Below are 25,461 nucleotides of genomic sequence, written 5' to 3'. Positions count from 1 at the left end.
GCTTTATTGTACAGTTTGAAGTTGGGGAAAGTGATGCCTTCCATCCCTTTTCCCAAGGATGGTTTTGCTATCCGGTTGATGATAGAGATTATTTTTTAAAGACTGCAGATACTCAAAGTTTTCAGAATTGCCTGGAATTATTTTTGTAAGTGAAAACAATCATATATAAATCTTTGTTATGTGTAAGATGTATATTGAATCACAAGACAGTAGTCACTGTTCATAAAAGTAATAAGTCCTGTGACATTATATGGAATATGGTTGGCAATGCATTGTTTGATGCTGCTAGTCCTTATAATAATGCTGAAATTAAATATTGTTTATTTCCATTCATAGACTAGGAATCAAAGGCAAGAATTTGAACCTGTCTCCTCAGTTGTCAATTCTGCTACTTTCCAAGAAGATTTTTTAAATGGTAGGAAATGCAGTATTCAAGATAAATTTAAAATATGTTTAGAAATTTAAATTTCAGCTTTAATGGAGTATTAGCTTACCTAAATACTGCATTGCTCAGCTATGCATTCCAGCCCCTTGAGCTACATTGCCCAGAAATGTCAAGTAAAGATTGGTTGGAACTTTCAACTATGATTTGAGTACAAAGAGTCTAACCTCCTCTATTGCTTCTTCTAACTACAGATAGTCCCTAATTTACAATGGATTGATTATTGTTTTTATTTCACAAGTGTGAAAACCCTACACAATTCATTCAATAGAAACCACACTTTGAATTTTAAATTTATATCTTTTCTAGGGCTGCCTGGGTAAACAAATACTCTGAAGTGTCCTCTATTGCCAGCTTTTTAAAAATATTGTACTTTCACATTCCATCAAGTATAAAATATTGCACACCTGTGTCCCCTGCTTCTGTGGAGAAGAGGAAGTCAATTATGTTTGAGATGAAACTCAAGATAATCACCCTATTGTAGGCTGAAATAAATGTCTGAACACATTTAGGTAGACTAGCTTAAGCTAAATATATTAGGCATAATGCACTTTTTAACTTACAGTATCTTCAACTTCATGTGGGTTTTTTCAGGATATGACCTCATCATAAATTCAACATATTCAGAAAAAAGGTGCCTCATTAAATGCTGAGAAATTTGTAACTAAAACTTATCTTAGTGACGCTCTTGGCCATTTGGTGTAGAGAACTGGAATTTAATAGGGAAGCTTGATTTGTGGGAGACAGATTCGTTGTATATATCAGTCACCATTCTGGTATTGGTGCTAAAGAATAGTATAGCTAAATCCCAAATATGAAAATAACTTTATAAATCATGGTGATTTAATAAAATATGAAATAAATTAAAAATTTAAAAATATTGGGACTGGTGTTCACAATGGGTAGGGCATTTGCCTTGTACGTGACAGACCCAGGTTGGATTCCCAGCATCCCATATGGTTCCCTGAGCACTGTCAGGGGGTAATTTCTGAGTGCAGAGCCAGGAGTAATCCCTGTGCATTGCTGGGTGTGACTCAAAAAACAAAAAAATAAAATAAAATAAATATTTACCATTCAGAAGGGAGAATTTCAAACAATTTTATCTTTATCTTGGGGTAGATTATAGGCAGGCCTGCTGTTAAATGTGAAATGGATGCACCGAGGCCCTATAATTTCTAGCAAAATTTTATTGAAATGTCAATAGTTTTCCAGAAATAAAACATGAAATTGGACAACATTGCTTTTCTAGATTTTGGGGTGAAGTCGAGGAGTTTCTTTTTCTTGTTTAAACAAAAATACCTTAATTTTTTTATTTTTAATTTTGGACCAAACTTGGATGTGCTTTGAGGACCACTTCTAGCTCTGAGATCAGGGCTTGCTCTCAGCAGTGCTCAGGAAGTCCTTGGTGCCATGGACTGAAAATGGGCCTCCTGCAAGCAAAGCATGCACTCGGCTCTTGAGCCCTCTTTCCAGCCCCTAAAATATCTTTTGGTAAAGCAAAGATTGTATTGAAACTTATTTAGAGAGTTGTGAGGGGAGTGAAAGAGAGAGCTTCTCCAAAGTGGAAAAAGCAAGCAAAAGAAAGAGAGAAAAGCAGGCAAAATGTATGTTTAAGGGAGAACACAGGCTTGAAGAGCAAACTATTTGAAAATATTTTAAAAGCCTCCTTGAAAGTATTTTGAAAGAACAGTAAGAAAAATCATGGCCCATTAAATACCAAAGGTAAAGGACAGTAAGAGGAATCTTGACCCTACTGAATACCAAAGTCTGTTACTAACTTATACTAAGATGATACTGGTACAAAAATTGGGAAGTTATTGTTAAAGAGCAAATAATACTGAATAAAAGCTTTTAGCACCTAGCAACTTAAAACATGCTGAATAAGGATAAAAATCACTGAAAAGTACATAAATTTTAGATTATTGTTGAGAAATTTATATTGGTCTTGAGGGAGAAAACAAGTTTAGAGTCTTGTCTCATAAATTCTACATAGACTAATTATAGAGATAATATATTTTAAAATAGAATAAAAGAATTGTACCTAAGCAGTAACTTGAATCTTGAAATAGAACATTCTTTTAAGGTTTTGGGCCAAACCTGTCAGTGCTTGAGAGCTACTTGCTGATAGTGCCTCAGGGTACCATGGGGTGCCAAGGATTGAATCCAGGCCTCCTACATGCAAAGCATGTGCTCCAACCCTTTGAGCCATCTCCCTAGCCAACAAAGTAATCTTTTTGTAACAAAGTAATTTTTTTTCTATTTATTTATTTTTAATTTTATTTTATTAAATCACCGTGTGGAAGATTACAATGCTTTCGGGCTTAGATCTCAGTTATACAATGCTGAAACAACCATCCCTTCACCAGTGCCCATATACCACCACCAAAAACAAAAAAAAACCCACACAGTACACCTCCCATCCCGCACCCCCACCCCCTACCTTGTAACTGATAAGTTTCATTTTACATTCTGTTTACTTTGGTTACATTCAATATTTCAACACAAACCTCACTATTGTTGTTAGGAGTACCCCACTAGATTCAGACCTACTGTGAAGACAAATAAGGTCTTGCGGCCACGCGGTTTTGAATTTCTGTACTTTGACACAAAGTCCAGGGAGATTTCTTCCAGATATTGGATCATTGCAGGCTTAAAAACCCAATCTGTGGTCGTCTTAATATGGCGGACACCGCGCCCTTCATCCCCGGAGAGAAAGAGGTGAGAAAGAGAGAAATACCTTTCCCCTCCTGGGCGGGCACGGGGCCGAGGCTTAGTTCTCAGGCTGGAGACATTCTGCGAGGAGTTGCCCACGCCGAAAGAGGTTTTGCTGGGTCTGGATTCACGCTTGTGCAGCTGCGGAGAGGCCACACATGCGTGCGGCCCCCAGGATCACATCTCGGCGGTGGGAGTAACAAAGTAATTTTTTAATGAAAACAAATGCCATATTCTCTATATCAGGACATATTGAGGACTATATAAACTCTCAAATGACTAGAGAGTACCAATTATATAATCATACCTGGCGTACATGAGACCTGCAGAAGGTAAAAATTAAAAACTGCCTGAATTTTTAATGCCTAGAACACATAATAGTCTGTCGACACAAAATGTTTCTGTAAAACCTTTGACCAATCATAAACTGACTGATTAGCAGTGATGATCAAAGGGAGCCAGAACTCCCATATGACAATGGCATTCCTCTCCTGGCCATATATAAAACAATCTGCAAGGACACATGCACACCTATGTTCATCACAGCGTATTTTACAGTAGCCAAGATTGGTAAACAATATAAGTTCCCAACAACAGATGAGCAGATAAGGAATGCTACTCAGCTTTAGATGAAATCCTGTAATTTACTTGAAGATGGATGGAATTAGAAGTTGTTCATGCACCATGAAGTGAAATGAACAAATACCTGAATGATCTCATTTCTTGTACTATGCACAGCATGGAAGATGATCCCTGCCACCTGATTTATCAGGAAATCATGGACTCAGGCTGGGGCAAGGAATTACTCTTTGCAGGAAAGAAAAGTCAGTACTAAATCTTACTCAGGCTTTTCAGGAACATCACCTTTCCCTCAGACAATAATTTCAGAATGAGCCTGTAGCACTGTAGCACTGTCGTCCTGTTGTTCATCGATTTGCTCATGCGGGCACCAGTAATGTCTCCATTGTGAGACTTGTTGTTACAGTTTTTGGCATATCAAATATGCCACGAGTAGCTTGTCAGGCTCTGTCGTGCGGGCAGGATACTCTCAGTAGCTTACCAGGGTCTCCAAGAGGGACGAGGAATCGAACCTGGGCCAGCTGCGTGCAAAGCAAATGCCCTACCTGCTGTGTGAATGAGACAGTGAAGTATAAAACAAGTTAATTCAGGAGCTAAAGGGAGGGGAGGGGAGAAGTAGATAAAGATACATGTTCAAGAGAGAACACGGGCTTCTCCAGAATGGAAAAACCAAAGAATAGGGAAATGCACCCTAAAATATGAAAGTATCCATCTCAAGAGGGAAGGTACAGGCATGTTTACCAGGTGGGAGACCTTTAGAAAAAAGTATTTAACAAAGTAAAAATTGACAGTTTCTAAAATTTTATGTGAAAAGAGCATAAATATCCACATCTAAGATATTTTAAAATCCAAATAAATATAAACTCAGAGATCAATACTTGGATACTGTTAAAAGACATTGACAATCTTGAATGAAAGAAGAAAAAAACAAATTATATCCAAGGAAACCATAAGATTATCAACAATAGTCCAAAGGTAGAACCAACTCAAGTTTTCATCAGTGAATGATAAATTGGTGAGCAAAATCTGGTATCATTCAAAACGTAGAATATTATTCAGCCTTTAAAAGGTAGGAAATTCTATGCTGCGACATGTGGGAATCTTGAAGAAATTTTACTGTCAGCCAGCCAGAGAGATAAATATTGTAGATTTTTACTACAGCAGTACCTATAGTAGATATGAGTTTCAAGTAGGAAAGAAAATTTTCTTAAGCAATGTGCTCATAGTTTTGCACCATGATATGAATGCACTTAATCTCACTGAACATGAAAGTGATGAAAGTATTAAGTACATTATGTATATTTTACCAGAAGAAGAAAAAAGTGGTCAGCATCTATAACAACACTAACGAGGGACAACATCTATAACAACAGTAACTAGGTAACAAAACCCTTCCCTAGCAGAACTTTAACTTAACTAGTAAAAGTTATTTTTTAAATCATGTAGGCCCAGGGATGTGATTCAGTAATAAAGCATCCACCTTGCAGACTTGAGACCATGATTTCAATCCCCAGCGCCACCCTGTATCATGAGTACAATCTTGGGGGCAAAACAAATTGTGTACAAAATATTCTCTGCACCACAACCAAGTATATGTAAGCCCCCCCACAGCTAAAGTGTATGTGCACCACAACCTGGTGTGTGTAACCCCTGGTCATCAGAGTAACAGCAGTAAATAAAAGGAAAATATCATTTAAAATTTCTGAAAATTGTGTTAAGGGCAGTCAGGAGAAGCATTTAAGAAAGTTATCATATACCAGTAAAAATAGCAAGATTCTGACATTTATATAGCTTCAAATATATGTATCACTTGTAATCCCGTTGATCTTCTATTTGCTCAAGCGGGCGCCAGTAACATCTCCATTTGTCCCTGTCGCGTGCTAGTGCAGCCCAATGATATCTGCTTGCTCCAGGAACAGGAAGAGCCTCAAATCATTCATTCAGGGATTTGATGAAGAAATCTGACCATCTAGTTGGTGGGCAGCCACGAGGTCTTCTGATGTCCCGTGGAATCCAGTCGGTAACAGCTCTAGTCTAGCGGTTGTCTCTGAATCACATTACATGACCGGCCCATCTGATTGACGCCTTGGCAAACGAGACAGCATCCCTGATTTTTGACCATCAACAGAGGTTCGAACTCCGGATTCCTTCTCTCACTTGAGTGAGATATGATATTCCCAGCATAGCTCTTTCGATTCCTCTTTGGGATACCCTAATTGCATTTTCATCCTGTTTGTGTAGGGCCCAGGTCTCTGAGGCATATGTTAGTGCAGGAAGAACAGTGGAATAAAAAAAGATGTGCCCAGAGCCGGAGGTTCTTCATCCTCTTAACCACTTCTTCAATGCTCTTGAGGGCGTTCCACGCTGCTCTCTTCCTCCTGGACAGTTCAGGTGCCAGGTCATTTGTCATGTTGAGTGTTCAACCTAGGTACACATAACTGCTGGATTTGGATATGTTCGTTCCGCTGAGGGCAAGTGGGACATCAGGAACTAGTTCATTTACCATGAACTTTGTCTTCGTGAGATTTAGCTGCAATCCAATCTTTCCACACTCACAGCCGAAGTTGGCCAGCATTTGTGCTGCTTGGCTAATGTTTAGTGTTATGAGAACGATGTCATCAGTAAAGCGGAGGTGGTGTAATTGCCGACCGTCTATCTTCACTCCCATTCCTTCCCATTCCAGTTGTCACATGATGTTCTCAAGGGCGACACTGAAGAGTTTCGGTGAAATGATATAACCCTGCCACACCCCTCTCTTTACATCAATGATCACGTCCTTGTAGAATGGTGAGGTCCTGGTGGTGAATTCACAATACAGCTTGTGGAGGATTTTGATATACTGAGTTTGAACGCCCTGTTTGGCCAGGGCTTCGATGACCGCCTCAGTCTCAACAGAATCGAAGGCCTTCTTTAAGTTGATGAACATTAGACAGAGCGGCATCTTGAACTCTCGCAAAACCTCAATGAGTTTGGTCACTGTGTGGATATGGTCTATCATGCTGAACCCCCTTCGGAATCCGGCTTGCTTGCATGGTTGTCCTTCGTCTAGTGTTCTGCCAATTCTATTCAGGACGACACGAGTGAACACGAGAAGGCAGACAGAGGATCTTGTTTCCAGGTCTCGTTGAACGTAGAGCTCAAGGTCGCAAAGTTCTGCTTACCTGGCTTTTCGGGGCTTCACTTGTGTGTGAGGTTCGGCCCAGTGTCCAGAGAGCAACCTGTAGTGTGTTGGTGGCTGGGTAGTGGATAAATACCTCACTGGCCGACCCCCACTACATCCACTACCCAGCCACCGCCACACTACAGGTTGCTCTCTGGACCGCATGGCCGCTTAACACAACATAAAACACTTAATACCTATTATTCCCGCACCATATTTGATAGGGTTCAAATTTGGTGTGAACCATGGTAACACCTCTAAGGGCGATTGGAGGCTGCCCTAAAAGCTTCTGTCCCTCTTGGAGAGCCCGGCAAGCTACCGACAGTATCTCGCCCGCACGGCAGAGCCTAGCAAGCTACCCATTGCATATTCGATATGCCAGCAACAGTAACAACAATTGGCCTCATTCACCTGTCACCGAAAGAGTTCCCAGTACGGCAGCGTTAAGAAAGATGAGGAAAGAGAGGCTGAAAAAATCTCAGGGACGAACTAGACTGCCAAAACGAAGAAAGACTAAAATGATTGTCGTACTTTCAACGCACGAACACTGGCATCAGAAGAATCCATCGAGGACCTGATGGTGCAAGCGCAGAAGATTAAGTACGACATCATTGGTCTGACCGAAATGAGGAGACATCAATCACATCACGCCATTTTCGAAACTGGAGAAGAATTGTTCCTTGGAACATGCAACAACAGAGGCGTTGGTGGCATTGGTGTCCTTGTCAACATGAACTTGGTTATGAGCATCAATTCATTCGAAGGCCTAACAACCCGAATTGGATGATTACACATCTATGATTGAATAGATGTGGCTTACTGCCTGCACTTTCTATCTTCATCGTCTACGCACCAACTTCCAACTACGATGAAGAAGAAATTGAGAGGTTCTACATGGAACTGGAGAATCTCTATAAAGAAGACCACACCTTCTACAAGATCATTGTTGGTGATTTTAATGCCAAGACAGGTCCAAGAAGGTCACCCGAAGAACTCCACATTAGGACACATGGCCTAGAATGGAACGATCAGGGTGAGAGACTGTCTGAATTCATCATGTCGACCAAGACCATCCATGGTAACTCACAGTTCCAGAAGGCCGAATCTAAATGCTGGACATGGGAGTCTCTCGGTGGACAGTTCCACAATGAAATTGACCACATCATATTCAACCGAAGGTTTTGCCTGACTGATGTCGCTGTTGTCCCAAAATTCCAGACGGGATCAGACCACCATCTCATTCGTGCGAAATTCTACTTCACAGAGCAGGGAGAAAAGTCTGCAAAATTTAAGTCTAAGAAGGCAACTCCCAGAATGACCACCAACTGGGAGCTCTTTGGCACTATTGCAGCAACGTAGGAAGATGCCGTCCTTGACAACATCGACGAGGAATACGATCGACTGGTTCAGCACCTCCATGTCTGTGCGAAGAATGCCGAGAGTGAGAATGCCACAAACAGACGCCTGTCTTTGGAAACTCTCGAGCTCATTCGTCAACGTGGTTTGGCACAAGCCTCAGGCAACCACAAGCTAACGTCCGAGCTCACAAAGCTGTGCAGAGATGCGATAAAGGAAGACCTCAGAGAGAGAAGAGCAGCAGTGTTGGCCAGTGCAGCAGAAGCCAGGAAAAGTATTCGCAACGCTCGCCTGTCCTTCGCCAACTACAAGACCAAGATGACTGCCCTCCAATGTCCCAATGATCTATTACATCCTCCAGAAAGGCAATGGAAAAAATTATTCACGACTTCTACTCGGATCTCTTTGACAGCCATGTCCACTTGCCCACATACCAAATTCCGCAGGATGAATACGTCGTTCCCAACGTTCTCCCTTCTGAAATCCGACATGCCATTTCGCTGGTAAAGTCGCGAACAGCACCTTGTCCGGACAAGGTCAGACCCAAACACCTGAAGAATCTGCCGCCAGGACTCATCAATACACTGGCCTTCACACGCTGTCTGAATGCAAGGCTCCGTCCCAGTGGAAAACCAGTAGGACTGTTCTGTTGTACAAGAAGGGAGACATCCACGACATCGGCAACTATCCCCCAATCTGCCTGCTGTCTTTCGTCTACAAATACATGTACTTATATGTATATATATATTTATACATATGTGTATATATACATATATGTGTGTATATATACATATATATATGAATTCTTGGGATGTTTTCACTCTGCAAGGGAAATATTGCCATTTCTTATCAGTTCTCATTGAGCCCTGTGTCCAGATTGGCATGTTGAATATCCATTCTCTTCGGGTAGAAGCTCTAATTCAGGAGCAGCATGGGCCCTTAATCATTCCCATTTCACCTTTTGTATTGGGAAGTGTTTCCACATTATATGCTCGAGCCAAAAAAATCAACTGCTATCAACTCCCCTCTTTTTCAGTGGTCACTTTTAAAGCAGGAGTATCATTATCAGCCTAGGAAAATTAGTCCCATATCTGGTGCAATGACAATTTTTTCAAGGAGTTGAGGGGGAGAGGACAGACCATAAGAATAAGGAGTTCATCCTTCTCTCCAAAGGAACTATTTTATTTCCAAGGGAGTATGTATGGATAATTCCATGTCTAAGAGCATGTCAACAGAAATAGATGTCTTGATGGTGAGCAATTTAGAGGAAGCTAGTTGTTTCTTAATACAAGCAAAACAACTATGCATCTGTAAGTTTTATAGAGATGCAGGAAGAGAAACCACCAAGAAAAGTCCTCCAGGAATTACCGTCAACTCTGGGGATTAGAAAGGATATGTGCATGCAGTAGATAGCACCTAGAAGCAACTAGATGAGACAGAATTGAAAGCATTCCCCAAACCAGGGTAGGACCCATTGGCACAGAGCAGATGTTTCTCTTGCACATGGAAATGAAAGCCCTACAAACCAATGACTGAACAATAAACTTATCTGAACCAGAGCAATTCCTGTAGAAGCCACAAACTTATCGTTGCCAATCTATAAAACTTAATATTAAAGATATGCCTTCACAGCAATGATTAAGATAAGAAATATGTAACTATTTGTCCCTCATTAATGTGAGACAAATGTATAAATTTCCTGAACTATGATAATATCATATACTCAATGAAATAGTACTAGTGGCCCATCTACTTTGAGGTGATATCTGTCTTCTGAGCTAATAAATAAAAACAAGGGAGAAATTTTCCACCGAAGACATCAAAGGCAAGCTACAAAAGGAAATAGACTTCACATAAGTAGTGTGTGTTACTACATAAGCCATGTTACTACATAATTAATAGAACAAACAAGCAAATAATATCTATGAGTTCAGGACTTCATTAATAACCAGGGTTGCTACAATACCCAGTTGAAACACCCAATTTTCAAAAGAACTGCCAAGATACTGTAAGAAACCTGAACTGTGTGATCTATACGTGGGATGGATTTTTAAAGTGGCCTAGCTGGTAGTGTTAGCAAATGAAGATGTCAAATCAGTTATTGTAAATGTTTTTAAAATATGTTTAGAGAATTAAGTGAAACCATGCACAGAAAATTAAAGGAAGATATGATAATATTATACTCTCAAATAAGGAATATTAAAAAAGTAGAAAAGAATCTAAAAGAATCAAGTGACCATTTGCAGCTGAAAAGGACAATAAATCAAAGTGAAGATTTTACTGGAAGGAATCAATATTAAGTTTAGCTGGCAGAAGAAAAAGCAGTGTACTGTAAGATAAGTAGAGATTATGTGATCTGAAGGGCAGAGATAGAAATAGAGTAAAGAAAAATGAACAGTTCCTCAGAAAGATGCATGAATATACCCTTAAGTACATGGAAATGCATGTAATGGGAGTACCAGAAGGAAGGGAGAGAAAGGGATAGGAACTATGTTTTAAAATACAATTCTTGTAAATTTCCCAAATTAATGTGAAAAATATAAATCTATACATTCAAGAAAGTGAAGGAAGTCCAAATATTATCAGCACCAGGGGACCCACACCAGACATGTCATAGCTAAAATGATAACCAAAGTAAGAAAGACTCATCACATGCTAGGAGCCACAGAGATTTCTCCGCAGAAACTGTGAGGACTTAGTGGCCCTCTGCATAGCCATTATGGCCTCTGGCATTGTAGATCCCCCATAGCAACATGTCACTGGTTTGTGCACTGAACCTTCAGACAGGTAGTGCTAGAACTGAATTTTGCTCAGAGTGGTTCCCAAACCCCTGAGTACTACTAGAGAGAACCCCCAAAAGGTAAAGATCCCCATATTTTTGGGGGTCCTTAGGGTGCATGTCCTGAGCATGAGAGGAGGATGGCAGGGATCCCCTTAGGTCCTGGGGACTCAGGAACAGGTCACAGATTGTGGCACCTCTAGACATAAGCAGATCCACAAGGGGCTTTTCCTGATGTTCTACTACATTTGTATAAACATTTTCCCTGACTGTATTGGTTCTGTCATGCAGCTTTGCTATTTCCTTTTCTGTTTGTATGTGTGTTGAACAACTATGTGTCATAACCTCAACTTACTAATTTTATTATTTTACATTTTGGGGTTAAGACTCAATTTCAGTCTTTTGAAATAGGTTTCCAATTAAGCATTAGTCACCTATTAACAATACAAGCCGTAGGTTAACTTAGAATAGAACTTAGAGTTGAGAGGGTTGTAATACTTTTTAAATTAAGTATTATCATATCATTTGTGTTCTTCTGCACTGCATAATCATGGCATATTTGAGATGCTTTGGAGGGCACATTTATTCTCCAAGTTCAGAAATATCCTTGGCTTGAATTAACACCTACCTAAAACTGAAGTGGAGATGAGACAAGCTTTTGCCTTCCCTGCTCTGTATCTTCCTCCCCTTAAATCCTTTGTCCTTAAATGAAAAATAGTTTTTACTGTAATGTTGGACACTGTAAGTGTATGTTTCTGGGCCACTTGGGACCTCTGAAGATTTCTCTAAAGGAGAAGCCTTATTTTTCCCATCCTGTAGTTTTTCTAATAGATAGAACTTTTGTAATATATTGTCCAAACTTCACTTCCTAAATTTTTATAACTTTAATAAAAATTTTACACAGGCAGGGGTGAAGTGAAGGTTGGGATGGGGAGGGAGTCTGACAACACTGGCAATACTGGTATTGGGAAGTTAACACTGGTAGAGGGATTGATATTGAATTATTGTATGCCTAAAACTCAACTATCAGTAACTTTGTAAAATCATGGCTCTTTAATATTTTTTAATTATTAATTTAATGAAGGTGCCTCATCTGGCTATGCTCAGGGCTTACTTCTGGCTCTGTATTGAGGAATACTTCCTAGCTGGGCTCAGACCATATGTAGTGCCAGGTTGGCTATGTGAAAAGCAAACAAGATCCTTGAATGTTTGCTTAAGAAGATGATGCTGGTCATCACAGCTTTAATATCTCCTGTTTTTTTTCTGCTCAGCTTCCCTGCCAATCTCAAATTTCTGTTTTTTTATTGGCCCCCCTATTCCATGGTCCTGTGCAGTGACTTTATGGGAAAATTATTGTTGTCTCTCCTTGACCCTCCATCCCCATACTACATGAGTTTCAAGTTTTATTATTACAATACAAGTACTTAATGTTGCATTTTCTAATTTAACAAAAAAAGCTGTTAGAACTAATAACAATCATGGAGGTCTCAAACTTCCTAGTTTCAAAAATTCTACAAAATTACAGTAGTCAAGGGACTGTGGCTAAATAGTACAAAGAGGCATTATCAGATTCACTAAAGTTTCTATTAAAATACCCATTACATTTCTAAAGTCATAGATGAAACACTAGTGAAATTTGTATGGAGCACGTGCTCATCCTCAATAGCCAAAACAATCATAGGAAAAATATATGAAACATTTCTTTCCCCAACTTCAAACTGAATTGGAAAACTATAGTATTCAAAACAGTGTAGTACTGCAATTGACCAATGAAAAAGTCTAGAGATAGTTTCTCAAGTATGAGAACAGTTCATTTTCAATAAAGTAGCAAAAAGGATGAAGTGTGACAAGGAAATCCTCTTCAACAAATGGTGTTGGAAAAACTGATCAGTCACCTGCAAAAAACTAATGAATTCAGACCCTTTTCTAATATCATGCACAAAAGTCAAAATGGAGGGCTGGAGAGATAGTACAGTGTATAAGAGGCTTGCCTTGAACATGGCCAACTCAGGTTGGATCCCTGAGCACCATCAGAAATGATTTCTGAGTGAAGAGCCAGGACTGAGCATTGCTGGGTATGGTAAAACAAAAACCAAAACCAAAACCATCAAAATGGGTAAAAGACCTTGATATCAAATCTAAATCCGGCCATCTTGCCACAGCAGCCAGCAGTGAAGAATCCAGGCCAGCGGGCACTGCAAGCCGGAGAATGCTCCGGACCCCACACCGGGTCAACAACACTGGGGTGCCAGATGGAGAAGGTGCAGCATCCCTGCCTTCTCCAGATGGAATCCCGGCGACACTGAACTTCTACTAACACGGCTCCAGTATGTGGGACTGGGATATCTCTCCAAACTGCATGACCGCTTATGCGGCCACACAACCTTTCCTGATATACAAAAAAAAAAAAAGCTCAGGAACGGCTCCGCCACCCCTGAGCGTCCATTATCCCAGAGGCACAGAAACCAATCTCGGAACACAGAGGCTGCTGGCAGATATACTCCTGGACTGTGAACTAAGCTACGGCCCTGTATAGCCCCAGGAGGGGAAGGGTTTCTGTGCCTTGGCCTTTTCCCCTTTGCGGCAGCATGGCGACCACCACCATTCAGAACCAATTGGACAAAGAAGTAGGAGCTTGCAGTGATAGGACACATGGGGAATCTCGCGATGGGGGGGGGGGGGTGGGCAGAACCGGCCCTGCCTCCTGCCCAAATGAGACCCCGAGCGGTCGCCCACAAACAGCTCCTTTGCTCCTGAACAGCCATGATCCTAGAGGCACACAAACCAATCTCGGAATGCAGCAGCTGCTGGCAGAAATACCTCTGGACTTAATACCAGAATCACAAAACTGGGCAGCCACTTTCGTGACCTTGCAACATCTTATGCTCTTTGTTATTGACAATAGAAAACATACGATCTAATAATACCATTCCGACAGGCCTGACTGTTGGGAGAAAAACTCCAAATTATGATAGTGAGTTTCCTGTCGAAAATTGAATGTAATCAAATTAAGGAGAGAGTAAAGTGAAAATCCTCTGCCACACAGGCAGAGGGGGAGTGGGAGGGGGGATATGCTGGGGTTCTTGGTGGTGGATAATGTGCACTGGTGAAGGGATGGGTGTTTGATCATAGTATGACTGAGACTTGATCCTAAAATCCCTGTAACTGTTCTCACAATGACATAAATAAATAAATAAATAAATAAATAAATAAATAGATAAATAAATAAATAAATAAAAGAAATGTCTGGAAAAAAAAACCTAAATCCAATAATGATAAAAACATGGGTAGTACACTTCATGACAGTGAATCTAGAAGTGCCTTTAGTAATTCAAGTTGATTGGCCAAGCAAATGGAAGCAAAGATAAACAAATGGGACTGCATCAAATTAAGGAACTACTGCACCGCAGAGGAAACAATGGAAATAATGAACAGAATAAAAATACACCCCACAAAGTGGGAGAAAATATTTGCCCATTTAATAACAAGTTGATATTAAAGATATTTAAAGTACTAGCAGAACTTTCCAAGATAGAGCAATTAACCCTGCCGAAACATTGGGAGAACTGAAAAGAGGCTTCTTTAAAGAAGATATTCAGATAGCCAAAAGGTATATGAAAATTTGCTATGATCACTTTCATCAGAAAAGTGCAAATCAAAAAAACAATGAGATGTATCACAAAGAACAAAAACAACTAGTGTTAGGGTGGATGTGGGGAATGGGGGGCCCTTATACACTGCTGGAGGGCATATCAACTAGTCTAATCTTCTTGGAAAACACTATGGACAGTGACACACCATTGGGAGCAGGAGCGGTGGCCACCCCAATCTCCAGCCCTCTCCCCACCTTCGTTGCCTGGTCCGCGGGGGCGGGACGGGGGTCACGGCAGCAACGGCAGTGGCGGTGGGGGCTGGACCAAACAGGTCACCTGCAGGTATTTCATGCATAGGGGTTGTAAGGAAGGAGATAACTGTCGCTATTCCCATGACCTCTGACAGCCCAAACGGTGTAGTGTACAAGTATTTCCAGAGAGGATACTGTATTTACGAAGACCCCTGCAGATATGAACACAGCAAGCCCGTGAAATAGGATGAAGAGGTGGCTGCAGATCTCACTGCGAAAATGGCCCTTGCTGCTGCTTCCAGCCTCTCACCAGTAGCAGCACCAGTCACTGAAATGAACATGGGGGAAGCAGAGGCGAGAAATTCAAACTTTACGGCTGTAGGCGCTGATTCCAAAGAGTGGGTGAATGCCATTGAGTTTGTTCCTGGGCAGCCCTACTGTGGCCAGACTGCCCCTTCCTGCACTGAGACGCCTGTGCGGGGCTCAGTGACCAAAGAGGAAGCCAAGAAGGAGCCCTTCAGCTCTGGAGACAAAGAAGCAGCTTTGCTCGTACACTGCTGTGGGCGAATGCGGCTATAGCGAGAGGACGCATGTGATATGTGCAGGCTGCAGGTCGTGCACCCAATGTGCACTGCCCAGAGGTCCAGCACATCAAATCTTGCATCAAGGCCCATGAGAAAGACATGGAGCTCTCGTTTGCTGTCCAGCGCAGTAAGGACTTGGTGTGCGCGATCTGCATGGAGGTGATCTATGAGAAAGCCAACCCCAGTGAGCACCGCTTCAGGATTCTTTCCAACTGCAACCACACCTACTGTCTCAAGTGCATTCGCAAGTGGAGGAGTGAGTGAAGCAGTTTGAGAGCAAGATCATAAAGTCCTGCCCAGAATGCCGGATCACATTTAACTTTGTCATTCCAAGTGAGTACTGGGTGGAGGAGAAAGATGAGAAGCAGAAACTCATTCAGAAATACAAGGAGGCGATGAGCAACAAGGTGTGCAGGTATTTTGATGAAGGCACTGGAAGCTGTCCTTTTGGAGGGAACTGTTTTTACAAGCATGCGTACTCCAATTGGCTGTAGAGAGGAGCCACAGAGACAGAAAGTGGGAACATTGAGCAGATATTGGGCCCAATGAAGGACCCACTTCTGGGAGCTCATTGAGAAAAGAGAGAGCAGCAGCCCCTTTGACCACAAGGAAGAGGAGGTTGTCACCTTTGAGCTGAACAGAGATGTAGCTTATGTTTTTGGCTGCAGGTGGGGACGACAACCTGACAGACTCGGAAGACAAGTGGGACATATTTCATGAGGAGCTGGAAGATTTTTATGACTTGAATCTATAGCAGCTCAGCGTGTCACATGCTCTGAGCTCTCCGAGCCCGCCCATCGCCTTCCCATGCTGGTGTGGCAGTGCCCATGTCCTCTCTCCTTGTCAGGCCTCGCAAACTCCAGGTGCTGTCCTGACCCCCAGACCCAGAGCCTGTCTCCTCCACCCCTCATCTTTCTCTCCCAAGGAGTGTGTTGTTTTCTCTGTTTTAAAAAATGTTACAAAAAATCTTCAAGTTAATTTTTTTTTTGGTAACGGGAATTTAACTGTCAGTTAGTGTAGGTTTGTTGTGTCAGCTGCTTTTAGCTGAGTCACACCCTTCAGTCCCCTGGTGAAAACAACTACTCTAGACTATCCCATTGTTTGAATTTGTCTTTATGGCAATACCAAAGTTTTTTTTTTTAATTTAGTGGTTTCCAAACTGTTCATGATAGGGTTCCATGCACCAAACATGCCAGCACCAAACCCTTCACTAGAGTATCAGTTTCTCTTTATCATTGTCCCAGTATTTCCCTACCACCTCCCCTTTGGTGAGCTTCCCACTGAAGACCAGTTTCAAGTTTCTGTTTCCTTTGGACATTTGCTATTCCCCTACTATGTTTCTTTATATTCCATCTATGAGACTATTCTGTGTCTGTCCCTCTATAGACCAAACTTGCTCTCCAGATTCATCCACATTACAGAAAATAGCACAATCCCATCTTTCTTAAAGCCAAACAGTATTTCATTGTGTATGCATACCACAGTACCATATAGTACCTATACCATATATATAGGTTCTATAGTACAGGTACATAGTACCTATATCTATATATAGTCCTTCTATAGTATGTTTAGTATGTTCAGATGATTAAAGGTTGAAAATCATAGTACCATAGTACCTATAAACAATAGGTTCCATCTTTATCTGTTCTTGGACATGTGTTGTTTCCAGATTTTGATGACTGTAGTAACATTGCAATGAATAACGTTTTGGTTTTTTTCTTGGTTCTGGTTACCCAGTAGTATTTATTCCTAGTGTGCAATTAAACAAGAGACCAAAACCACAGAACACATGCATGGGGCAGGGCACCAGCAAGGAACAGATATAAAAATACAGATGTGCAGACATCAACAGAAATCTCAAGTCTCTAGCTAGCTCTGGAGTCTGGAGCAGAGAGTGATCTGCCAGCTCGGATTCTTCCCCCCCACCCCCCGTTCTCAGCCCTTAAGAGTCTGAGGTCCTCGAAGGAGCGTGGGAAGTCCATACACTGGTGTTGGTCTTCAGATGATTAAGCACTATAGCACTGTCATCTCGTTCCATCAATTTGCTCAAGTGACCACCAGTAACGTCTCCATTGTGAGACTTGTTGTTACTGTTTTTGGCATATTGAATATGCCACAGGTAGCTTGTCAGGCTCTGTCGTGTGAGCGGGATACTCTTGGTAGCTTGCCATGCTGTCTGAGAGGGACAAAGGAATTGAACCCAGGTCGGCTGCGTGCAAGACAAATGCCCTAACTGCTGTGCTATTGCTCCAGTCCTTCTATAGTATGTTCAGTATGTTCAGATGATTAAAGGTTGAAAATCAGTGATACATAATCCAGAAATAAGTATTTACATACATTGTCAAATAATTTTTTTTTAATTTTATTGAATCACCATGTGGAGGGTTACATAGTTATCAGGATTATGTCAGTTATACAATACTCAAAACACCCTTCCCTTCACCAGTGCCCATCTTCCATCACCAACCCCCCCAGTATACCTGCCGCCCCCTCTCACCTCCCCAGTCCCCATCCTTGTAAGTGATAAGTTTCACTTCATTTACGCTTTATCTCGATTACATTCCATGTTTCAAAACACAACTCACTACCATTGCTGGGGTTTCCCCCAAAAAAGAAAAAGACAGTCCTATTGCCAAGGAAGCTTTGATAGTTCTCCATTGCTAAGAATATAGAGATATTAAGTCCCGCTGTTTGTTACATAACTTTTCTTTTTCCCCCTTGCCCCGCGCCACCGAGTTCACGCCTGTTTAGTAATCGCCACGCTGCCTGACAAAGGGAAAAAAACCGAAAAGGATGGTTATTTCCCGTCATCAGCCGGCGTGGGGCTCTGGCTTAGTTGATAGTCTAGTAGAGTGTCTGCAAGCAGTTTCTGGAACCAAAGGTCTTGCGCTGGTATCGGCTCCAGCTCAAGATTCCACCAGCGTCCCGCTGTTCCATGTACATAATTTTTCCCCTTATATCCCATTCCCACACCACCAGGTCTGTTTGCTTAATGGACATCACACTATGGTTGACGCCACGCCGCGTTTCTTCCTGAGAAAGAAGGATATTTCTTCTCAGCCGGTGTGGGGATATAGCTTAGTTCAGCCTAGAGAGATGGCTACCCCTTTGATTGCCTTCAATATTTCAGCAAAAGACTTACTATTCTTGTTAGGATCTCCCACAAAAGTCCGACCCGTTAAAATGGAACCATTACATATTGCTGATGCTAAGATGACATTAGGTCGCGCGGCCGCTGCTGCAGCCGCGTGGTTTTAGGTTTCTGTATAAAGTCCAGGGAAAGTACAACCAGAAATAACATCACTACAAACTTTTACCCTTTTATGGTGCTCATAAGATGGAGAAACCTAGAGAGAGGCTCGGCGTCTCCATTTTGTGCTCAGAAAGCCATGGACCCTGCGCTGTGCTCGGGAGGAAGGGGTTGAGAGAGAGAGGTTAAAAGAATTGGGGAATGCCCGGTTTCCACTGTCGAGGCCCGCCGTGGGGTCTCCAATCCCGTGCCCGAATTAGTTCAGAGGGCTGCTTGGAGTCCAAGGGTGCTCTTTTGGGCTCTTCCATCATGCTCGATCCGCAGCAGGGCCAAAAGGGAACGCACACGTGGGGGAGGTGGGTTTAAGTATCTATCTGCGGTGGGCGGGGGTCACAGCCCCCGCCCCCCTGGGGGTCTCCCGCGCGCGTCCTGTTTCAGCTGGCTCGGTGTCTCCATTTTGCGCTCAGAAAGCCGTGGACCCTGCGCTGTGCTCGGGAGGAAGGGGTTGAGAGAGAGAGGTTAAAAGAATTGGGGAATGCCCGGTTTCCACTGTCGCGGCCCGCCGTGGGGTCTCCGATCCCGTGCCGGAATTAGTTCAGTGTGCTGCTTGGAGTCCAAGGGCGCTCTTTTGGGCTCTTCCATCATGCTCGATCTGCAGCAGGGCCAAAGGGGCTGTCAAATAAATTTTGACAAAGGTCCCAAGTCTTTCGCGGAAAGACGAGTCTTCAGCTAATAATGTTAGAAAAACTGTATCCATTTTAAAAAGAATGAATCTGAAGTCTCATCTAGTACAATATTCAAGAATTAACTCCAGTTGGACAAAAGTCCTGAAACAATAAAATTCTTAAAGGATAAAATAGGATAAAACCTTCACACGATTGGACCTGGCAATGATTTCTTGGTTGTTAAACCAAAGCCATAGGAAGCAAAAGAAAGAGACGAAAAAAAATTTTTAAAATTTTTGAGTCATACTGAAAATGCTTAGGGGTTATTCCTGGCTCTGTATTCAGGAATCATTCCTGATGATGCTTGGGTAAGCTACATGGGATGCTGGAAATCCAATACTGGTCGGCCACTTGCAAGGCACACATCCTATCTGCTGTCCTATCACTCTGGCCTTGTTCTAACACTTGGCATTTGCCCAACATGCAAATTTAATTTTAAATGGTTTGGAATTTTGCATCAAAACCACTATCCATAGATTAAAAAGGAAACCCACTAAATGGGAGAAATATTTACAAATCAACTATCTTATAAGGGATGGATATTAAGTATAGAGAAATTTAAAGACTTTAAACATAAAACCAACAAAAAACGTAGTTCATAATGATCACTGTAAGGGAAATGCAAACACAAAAGTTCATAAGTTTGTAACTGTACATCACAGTGATTCTCTAATAAAAATTTTTAATAAAAAAGGGGCCGGAGTGATAGCACAGCAGGTAGGGCGTTGGCCTTGCACGCGGCCGACCTGGGTTCGATCCCCGGCATCCCATATGGTCCCCCAAGCACCGCCAGGAGTAATTCCTGAGTGAAAAGCCAGGAGTGACCCCTGTGCATTGCTGGGTGTGACCCAAAAAGCAAAAAAGAAAATTTAATAAAAAAGAAAAAAGAAAAGAAAAGGAAAAAAATTATAGTTCAGAAATGAACAAAGGAGTTAATTGAATAGATATTTCTCCAAAGAATATAATATGAATAGCCAATAAGAACATGAAAACATCACCAACATCACTTTGGGAAATGCAAATCAAAACTATCGTGAGATTCTTTGTAGCTTTTATGAGTGCTATTATTAGAAATCTAGGGAAGAAAATTGCAGTCTTTGTGCACTGTTGGTGGAAATGTAAAATAGTATGGCTGCTATGGAAATGAATATAGTGGTTCTCCAAGCAGTTAAAAAATGAAATTACTATGTAATCTAGCACTTCGACCTTTAGGTATTTACCCCAAATCAGATAAATGATTTGTAAATATTTTGAAATTTAAAACAAGGTCTTAAAGAAATATTTGTACATCTATGATCACAGCAACATTAACAATAGCCACAAGGTGGAAGCAATCTGTGTTTTTTTTGTTTGTTTGCAATCTGTGCTTATTAAATGATGAATGGTTAAGAATAATGTGTTTTCTATAGAGCTAGCCATATTTTTTTTTTACTTTTTACCTTTGGTTGCTGTGATAACTGGGGTGAGTAGGTTGCACATTCTGATTTTAGTGCTCTTTGTGGAAGGGTTACTGTGAGGCTAACACGATTACCAGGGGATGTATTTTTTTAGCCACAGTGCTAACACATAATGATTGTGGTGACTAGAAATGATTTGTAGTGTTAAGGGTCACAAACAGCTGGTCTACTATGCTCTAATAGCAGAGCTACGAGGATCGTATTTGGCACATGTGACAGCATTGGGAATTGAACTTGTGACCTTAAATTTGTAAGGCAATGGTCCATAATACCCTGAACTAGTCTCTGGACAACACCCCCCATTACTTCACTTTGTTTTTGCACCACACTTGGTGATGCTTAGGGATTACTCCTGGCCCTGCAATCAGAAATAACTCTGGTGGTGCTCAGGAGACCATATGGAATGCCAGGAACTGAACCAGGGTCAACAACTTTCAGTCTCTCCAGCTCCAATTATTTGAAAATATTTCACTTTTTTGAAGAAGGAAATTATGTAATTTGCTATAGAATGAATGAATTTTCAGGATATTATGATAAATAAACTAACCTAGTCAGAAAAGAAAAATAGGGTTGCTTTTCAAGCCCGGGTTCTTCATTGAACACATAGCTTGTTTATCTCTGTTTCTTTTCTTTTCTTTTCTTTTCTTTTCTTTTCTTTTCTTTTCTTTTCTTTTCTTTTCTCTCTTTTCTTTTCCCCTCCCCTCCCCTCCCCTCCCCTCCCCTCCCCTCCCCTCCTCTCTTCTCTTCTCTTCTCTTCTCTTCTCTTCTCTTCTCTTCTCTTCTCTTCTCTTCTCTTCTCTTCTCTTCTCTTCTCTTCTCTTCTCTTCTCTTCTCTTTTCCTTTCTTTTTTTTAGTTAGTGAATCACCGTGAGGTACAGTTACAGACTTACAAACTTTCGTGCTTGCATTTCAGTCATACAGTAGTTGAGTTCCTATCCCTCCACCAGTGCCCATTTTCCACCACCAATGGTCCCAGCAGCCCTCTACCACCCCCTCCCCGTCCTCCCCCCACCCCACCTCGCCTCTGTGGCAGGACATTCCCATTTGCTCTCTCTCTCTCCTTTTGGGTGTTGTGGTTATTAAGAGGTATTAAGGTATTAAGAGGTATTAAGTGGCCATCATGTTCCATTTATAATTACTTTCAGCCTGCTACTCCCACCCCAAATGGGCCCTCCTAGCAACCTTTAATTGGTCGTCTCTTCTCTATCGGAGTTGCCTTTTCCCACAGCATACAAGGACAGATGTTATTTCTACTATGCTTTTTTGCATCTCTGGGATATATTCCCAGATCTAATATTGCTGGGTCAAATGGGAGCTTAATTTCTAATTTTTTGAGAAGCGTCCATACTGTTTTCCAAAATGGCCAAAAGATGCATGAAAAAATGCTCCTCATCATTAATCATCAGGGAGATGCAGATCAAAACAACAATGAGATACCATCTCACACCACAGAGACTGGCACACATCTGTAAGAACAAAAGCCACCAGTGTTGGTGCAGATGCAGGGAGAAAGGGACTCTCCTTCACTGCTGGTGGGAATGCGAACAGATTCAGCCCTTTTGGAAAACAATATGGGCGCATCTTTTCTTTTTTGATTTTTGGGTCACACCTGACATTGCACAGGGGTTACTCCTGACCCATGCCCTCAGAAATTACTTCTGGCGGTGCTTGGGGAACCATATGGGATGCTGGGAATCAAACCCCAGTTGGCCGCATGCAAGGCAAGCACCCTGCCTGCTGTGCTATCTCTACAGCCCGTCTCTGTTTCTTTACTTGCTTGTTTCCACTCTGGAGAAGCCCGTATTCTCTCTCAAACATGTATTTCTCCTTTGCTCTTCCCTCACATCTTTCTGAATAAGTTCAAATAAAACTTTCTTGTTTCACAAAAAAAATGAAAATGTAATATAAGGTGCTTGAGTAATCAAAATCAGAATCACACAAATACACAAATTATCATGTTGATTGCTCCTGAGAGACAGGAGGTGGCGAGAATAAGAAGTTATTGTTTGGGGCTAGAGCGATAGCACAGCAGGTAGGGCATTTGCCTTGCACGCAACTGACCCGGGTTCGATTTCCAGCATCCCATATGGTCTCCCGAGCACTGCCAGGAGTAATTCCTTAGTGCATGGGCCAGGAGTAACCCCTGTGCAACGCCAGGTGTGACCCAAAAAGCAAAAAAAAAGTTATTGTTCAAAAGATACAGAGTTTTTAGTTATGCAAGATGAAAAATTATGGGGACAAATGATGGGGGTGGTTGTGATGTATTAAAGTCACCAAATTGCATACTTCAAAATGATTATGAATATAGTTTCATTTTATGTGTACTTTGTTTTTGTTTTTTGGCCACTACTGCCTGTGCTAAGGGGTTGCTCTTAGCTCTATGCTCACTCCTGGAGAGGCTTGGACGACCATATGGAGTGCTGAATATCAAAGTATTACCAAAAGCAAATACCGAAAAAGACTATTAGAATCAACAGATTTGTTCAACAAAGTCACAGGTTATAAGACCAATTTACAAGTGATATCTTAGTATACTAGAGTCAGTACTCCCAAATTAAAAGTAAGGGAAAGCTCCTTTTAAAGATCAAAAAGAATAAAATACTTCAGTGAAAATACTTAGATAGAAATATAACAAAACAAGACAAGTCTTTTTTATTATTATTAAGGTGTATTTGACATTAGTTTCACATGTACACGATTTGACATTTGTGTATAGTGCAGAATAATGACCAGAGTAAGTCTGTTTATTTTTCTGTTCTTAAAAATACTTTATTGTCTATACAGTGCATGTTGTACATTACATTTCCATGACTTACCAATTTTATGTACCATTAGTACAGACTTATACAGAGCTGCAGAATGTTTTAAAAGTTATAAATTTAAAGATTTAAATAACTGGAAGACTTGAGAATATGACTTTTTTTATAGATCCTATCTTGCAGACATGAAATAATAAGTTCAGTCCCCAGTACTACCATATATGCTGAATTCAGTCCCTGCAGCAGTGCCATTGGTGATCCTCAGCACCACAACCAAATGTGTGTGAGCACTGCAACTGGGTGTACAAGCCCAACAAGCCTCAAAACTCAGTATTTGAACTTGTGAGCACCACAATTAAACTGTATGAGCACTGCAACTAAGTGTACAATAAAAATCTCGCTTACTGATTTCAAAATTTTTCCGAAAGTAAGCAAGGTGGTGGTATTGTAACCTGAGGATAGACATATACATTGATGAAATATAGTTGTATGTCCAGAAGAAAATCCTTGAAAAGGGTAATAAGACAATGCAACAGAGAAAATACAGGTATTTCAATAAATACTTCTGGGATGGGTATCAACACACAAAAGAATAAAATAGGACCTCTTCCTTGCACCATGCACAAAAGTTTGCTGAAAATGTCATAGACCTGAATATAAAAGTCCAAACTCATAGAAAGCAATGTATGTGAATATTGATGAACTTCAGGTTAGGCAATTGTGTGCCAAAAGTATACGTGACAATAAGAAAAGTAGATGAATGTGGCTACATTAATTTAAAATTTATGTTCTGGACCCTCTGCGGCGCTTAAAGACTTTGACTCCAAAGATGTAACACATTCGGGCATCCAGCGCGGCACCCGAGAGCAATGCATTGGGACACCAAACTGGGCTACAACTCGGTGCTGCTGGGGGTGGATTTTTTTTTCCTCCCCACCCTGTCTTCCTGCATGGAAAGCGGCGGGCTGGCGGCACCATGTGGCAGGCGCCATCTTCTGATTCCAGACCCACAGGTATTCGGATTTTACTTTGGGGGCTCCCAGGAACTCATGGGAAGGGGGCGTAACCGGCACGCCCTCGGCCCAGATAAACCCGGAGCCGCTGAGCGCGAATCGGACCCTCTGCGGCGCTTAAAGACTTTGACTCCAAAGATGTAACACATTCGGGCATCCAGCGCGGCACCCGAGAGCAATGCATTGGGACACCAAACTGGGCTACAACTCGGTGCTGCTGGGGGTGGATTTTTTTTTTTCCTCCCCACCCTGTCTTCCTGCATGGAAAGCGGCGGGCTGGCGGCACCATGTGGCAGGCGCCATCTTCTGATTCCAGACCCACAGGTATTCGGATTTTACTTTGGGGGCTCCCAGGAACTCATGGGAAGGGGGCGTAACCGGCACGCCCTCGGCCCAGATAAACCCGGAGCCGATGAGCGCGAATCGGACCCTCTGCGCCTAAAGACTTTGAATTCAGAGACTTCTTACAGCAATGCACTGGGACTGTGAGCTGGGCTATGTAATTTCTGGCAGAATTCTCCCTGGACTTTATACAGAAATCCAAAACCGCGCGGACGCAGTAGCGTCCGCGCGACTTAACATTTATAATTGTTCAGCAATGTGAATCGGTTCCATTTGAACAGGTCTGACTTGGGGGGGAAACTCCAAATAATAACAGTAAGTTTTTGTTGAAAATATTGAAGGTTTTTAATGTAGCAGCCACCTCTGGACTGTGAACTAAGCAAAAGCCCCACGCTGGCCGACGTGGCGTGGCGTACACCATACTATGAGGCGCAGGAAGGGGGATGAGGGGGAAAA

At 41.8% G+C, this 25,461-nt stretch overlaps 1 protein-coding gene and 1 pseudogene across 2 annotated transcripts in view; both read left to right on the top strand.

Annotated features, from left to right (window-relative positions):
• FAM120C (family with sequence similarity 120C) overlaps positions 1–25,461 on the top strand; it is a 432,369-nt gene that overhangs the window by 376,785 nt on the left and 30,123 nt on the right. The gene's annotated exons all lie outside the window — the stretch shown is intronic.
• Positions 14,956–16,366, top strand: LOC101555791 (E3 ubiquitin-protein ligase makorin-1-like; annotated as a pseudogene).

The sequence above is a fragment of the Sorex araneus genome, chromosome X, assembly GCF_027595985.1.
Source record: "Sorex araneus isolate mSorAra2 chromosome X, mSorAra2.pri, whole genome shotgun sequence".
Taxonomy (NCBI): Eukaryota; Metazoa; Chordata; class Mammalia; order Eulipotyphla; family Soricidae; genus Sorex; species Sorex araneus.
Note: the sequence above shows the minus strand (reverse complement) of the source record. Positions and strands in the feature narration are given on the sequence as shown.